At 38.7% G+C, this 5,272-nt stretch overlaps 1 pseudogene; it reads left to right on the forward strand.

Annotated features, from left to right (window-relative positions):
• The first annotated feature begins 3,675 nt into the window (after positions 1-3,675).
• On the forward strand, positions 3,676-4,930 carry LOC119805795 (annotated as a pseudogene).
• The last annotated feature ends 342 nt before the right edge of the window (positions 4,931-5,272 follow it).

Consider the following 5,272-nt stretch of genomic DNA (forward strand, 5'->3'; position numbering starts at 1 on the left):
TGCTGGGAAATAAAAAGTCCTTCAGAGTCTTAAATGTTACATGACTTCATGTTTATAGTTAACTCTGACAGGTTACACCATGAAAGATCTGATTAACAGCACCCCCATTCAGCAGAAAGCAGTTTGGAGGAAAAAAACTGTGCCCATTTTCCCAAATATTGTTTATAAATGTTTTTACATTTAAAGGGGGGATGAGCGGGCGGTGGTGTGCACGCCTTTAATCCCAGCACTTGGGAGGCAGAGGCAGGTGGATCTCTGTGAGTTCGAGACCACCTGGTCTACAAGAGCTAGTTCCAGGACAGGCTCCAAAGCCACAGAGGAAACCTGTCTCGAAAACCAAAAAAAAATAAATAAAATAAATAAAAAAAATAAAGGTGGGATGATATAGATATGAATAATTTGCATTGGTATGGATTTTAAGGTCAATTTGTTATATGTACATGTATTTCTGATCTTGATTAAGGTATTGTAATTGTGTAGTTCATTTAAAAATGTAATGTATAATTAGGAAATATAGGTCGTTAATGGATAATCATTGATAATAGTTAAGCTTGTAGTCATGTTATTAGATTTTCTAGATATGTAGAGATATATTTCAGTTAGATAGACATTCTTCATATCTTTCAAAGACTGCAGAATATGGCATTTAATGTTTTAATAACTTAGGGTTTTTCATGACAATGAGACACGTCTGCTCCTGGCAGCACCAATCTACTTCGAGAGGAAGATGGGCATCGAAGAGGCTACTTATGGAGTTTGTTAGCCATTTGGGTAAGAAACTGCTCTTGCCTGGACTGTTGCATAAACTGGACACAAGGAACCCACAGAAAGAGGACTGCTGAACTTGCCTAAAGGTGAGATGGTCTTTTGGGGTTCCTGATTCATTAAAGAGTCTGCAAGACGTTCTGCAGGACACAGCAAAAAGTGACTGAACTCTCTTTGAAATTTCCTGCTTCATGAAAATGTCTGCTGGATACTTATGGGCCTGTAGGCTGAAGATGGATGCCCCAATGGTACAGAGGAACTTTGGGTGACTGTCCAGGCAGCCAATTGTCTCTGTCATTTCTAGAGGTTGACAGTTGCATATTTCTTGTTTACTTAGGTAATATTATATCCTTCTGGAGTCTTTGATGGAGTTGAGAGATAAATAGATAGTTATAGCTTTCCTTAGTTATGATAAAAAGATAAAATCTAAATATTGTTAAGCGGTAATATTTGATTGATAACTGTTTTTGTTATATGTAATTTTGCTATATTAAAAGTTGAAGCCTTCTTTTTGTTTAAACAGAAAAGGGGGAAATGGATGGAGGAGAGTTATCTGTCTAGGTACTTTCATTGGTTAAGCAATAAAAGAAAGACTGCCCTTGGGCCTTTAAGAGACAGAAAAATGGTAGGGTAGGTGGAGTAGACCAGAACAGAATTCTGGGAAAGGGGAGACACTTCAGTTCAGTCACCATGATTCTCCTCTATGAGATGGACGTAGGTTAAGATCTCTCCTGTAAGCCACAACCTCGTGGTGGCTATGGCAGATACAATATGGGTAATCAGATGTGAGTAAACATGCTAAAACTAATGGTCTCGGCAGTGTTTAAAGAAGATACAGTTTCTGTGTAATTAGTTTGGGCAAAGCTAGAAGCCGGGTGGCGGGACGCAGCCCACCGCTTCCTTCTACATGGGCCATTGGCTCCTATTAGAGATCTCTGTCTTAAAATATCTATATCTATTCCCAATACGTTGATGCTATTCTCAGCCTTGATCCCGAAATATTTCTGTGCTGTGTTTCATGATTAATGCAGCATTCATGTCTATTCAAAGTGCTGAAATAATGTTGAGTACACAATCTCAAATGAGTCATTTACCTCCAGCTAAAGCACAATGATCATCACAAAGAGGCACTGGAAAGAATGTAAGATCTAGAATATAGGGCAGAAAGTCACGGAATTCTAATGTTAATGCTTGACTTGACCATTGCATATATGAGCTAACAGTCACTCTAGATTCCAGCACAAGACAGGAACAAACACAAAGACAGACTGAGAGCCTTGTGAAATTGCTGAGCATGTAAAGGTGTCTACTGGGGAGACTTGGACAATACTATTTTTATTGCGTGCAGCCCACATTGTAGAACAGAAACATTTTAATTTCTTAAATTGCCCCAGGGGTAAATGCATCCCCCTTTGGTGCATGTGTGCACTGCTCTCACCATTAAATAAAATGCAATAATATTTTAAAATATTACAAAATGATGAAGAGGGACTTATAAAAGTCCACACAAATGTGAAAGTTGTTTGCTTTTCAAGACTGATGAAGAAAATTAATCACTTTTCTTTGTACGGTCTGTAGGTTCTCTCTGTACTTGTGAATGATCCACCTCTATGTGTGCATAAAGCACTGATTGGACTAACAGTTTTAATTAAGAAAAGTGGATTTAGGAAAGAGACTAATAGGAAGGTTCCAAGTGGAGCCAGAGGGGACATATTTGTGGTAGATTTGATCATAATATATATCATAACATTAATAACAAATTAAAGAATAAGCAAAATCATCTTGATAACTGAAACTATTTTAATATTGTTTAGAATTTTCACTCAAATTGATATTGTAGATTATGTAATATTCCTGTAATTTTCTTTTTATTTCTTGACCCCACCTGTTTTTCCACTTATTATGTTAGACTGTTTCTTTTTTTTTTTTTTTTGGTTTTTCAAGACAGGGTTTCTCTGTAGCTTTAGAGCCTGTCCTGGATCTAGCTCTTGTAGACCAGGCTTGGTCTCGAACTCACAGAGATCCGCCTGCCTCTGCCTCCCGAGTGCTGGGATTAAAGGCGTGCGCCACCACCGCCCGGCTTAGACTGCTTCTTTTAAACATTTTTATGTATTGGTATATGTAATTGTTTTCTCACCAATTTGAAGACTAATAATGAAATCATCTTATAATGTCTACATTTTCAAGTTGATCTTTAACTAATATAGCTATCTATAGTTTGCATTGAATTTCCTCAGAGTGATGACATTTCTTTATTCCATTTAGAGAAAATATTCTGTTGTATTGCATATATAAATACATTTCTGGCTGGAATCATCTGTTTACAATTATATTTGTTTCCATAATTCAGTTATTAGAGAAAGTGATGCAATAAACTTTGATATACAAATGTTTCTATGGTGTGTTCCCTTTTGGTCATTTATGTCAGTTTTTTATGCCACAAGGTGCAAAGGCAAATATAAATATATCGGAAAGGAGGCTACAAATTCTGAAAATTTAGCAGGTTTTGGAATTACTAATGGCCATCATTTCATAATCACAGTCACCTCTTATAAATCATTTGATAATCTTGTCTCAAGGTAAAGTAACTGTTTCAGCTTGAAATCAATTGAGATCTTAGGCCCTGATGTGGTTTACAGAGGGTCTGGCACAGTGCTCAGGGAAGAAGTATGAGATTATTTCCCCAGAAAAGATTACATTTTGAACCTCAACAATCTTGTAGCTACCTGACCCAGGTGCCCTCTACCTCCTTTTACTCCCAACTGGACTTGTCCTTCTTTAAGAAGTTCCCTGTTCATGAATATGCAAATAACACAAGCTTATTGTAGTTAGTTAATACAGGGATGCACACACTGTAACATCATATGATCAGTGTCCTCTTCACAGTCACTGAGCACCTAGGTCCTCACCATGGGATGGAGCTATATTGTCCTCTTGCTATTGGCAGCAGTTACAGGTAAAGACTCTCGCCAAATATAGATTTCTGCACTCTCAGTTACAATGGCATTCACTCCTGCCTTCTCTCTGCAGGTGTGAACTCACAGATCCAGTTGCTGCAGTCTGGGGCTGAGCTGGTGAGGCCTGGGGGCTTCAGTGAAGATGTCTTGCAAGTTTCAGGATACAGCTTCACAGAATACTTTATGAACTGGGTGAAACAGAAGCCTGGACAGGAACTGGAGTGGATTGGATGGATTGATCCAGAGGATGGTGAAACTAAATATGCTCAGAAGTTCAGGGCAAGGCACACTGACCTGCAGACACATCCTCCAACACAGCCTACATGGAACTCAGCAGACTGACATCTGAAGACTCTGCAATCTATTACTGTGCAAGACACAGTGTTTGCAAACCACATCCTGAGTGTGTCAGAAACCCGGAAAGAAGGAACCTGCCCTGAGTCTGAGATGACAGAGAGATTAGCCTGGAGATTTGTGGAGAAATAATCACTAGGAGTGTCCCTTTGTCTGTCAAATCTGTCTTTTAGGGTCTTTGTCACCTTTCAAAAGGATTGCTGGGAAGGAAGTGATGCTGGTTCAGGATGTGTCTTAAGCAGGCCATAACTGGACCAGATGTTTACCAGTCACTACCCTCCATTGACTTGATTCTTTTTATAAAGCAAATAGGATAAACTGTAACCAATACATTATGATATAAATACCTCTTAAAATCATAGGGACTGGAACTGTTGTTAGAGTAGCTGGGAATAAGCTATCACATCACATCAGTATAAAACAAATCAACAGCATTTGGGCAAACAAAAGCCCCTTTCATAGTCCTGTTGGATTTCCTACAAACAAACAATGGCAGTTTTGTTGGTAGGGTTCGCTATAGATGTTGGGTTAGGTTCTTAAAAGCTCTTCTATGAATCAAATGTATGTTCTTAGTTACTGATACATTGTGGTCATGAATTGCTTTTGCCAGGAGCAATCAAATTTCTTACTCTTTTAGGATTAAGGATAGAGCTGAGTGTCAAGCTGTGGAATCCTGAGGGTATAGTATCTGCTACTTTGGCAGCAAACTGGGCTTCTCCATAGATAGCATTGGGGGCACAGCAGTGGGATTCCAACCTGGGAATGTAAGAGGCCTGGTCCTGTTCATCAGGATCCCTGGTTGCTCATATCGCTTGCTTCCTGAAATTGGGATTGTCTTTGTCAACCACATCTAGATTGACACTGACTGGATCAGTGAAATTGCATTTTGCATTTTGCAGGTATGTTAGAAGAAGGCTTGCTTCCTGGGCTGATTGTCAAGTTTCTGTTTCTATTATTTTTGAGAATTTGTATTTCCATCCCCTTTGAAACATATAGGAAGCTACAAGGAAACTGCCAGAATCTTACCTTCTCATTGTGCCATCATTTTGGCATGCTTATATAAAATCAACAATAGTAGGAGAGGCATTAGCAACTACAACAATGAATCTTTGTACAGATAAAATTTGTATTTCAATAAGGAGATGAAGTGACAAGGCATAAGCAGCTTCTTTATTGTCAATGTACTACTGCTCTAC

Source organism: Arvicola amphibius, unplaced genomic scaffold (assembly GCF_903992535.2).
Source record: "Arvicola amphibius unplaced genomic scaffold, mArvAmp1.2, whole genome shotgun sequence".
Lineage (NCBI taxonomy): Eukaryota > Metazoa > Chordata > Mammalia > Rodentia > Cricetidae > Arvicola > Arvicola amphibius.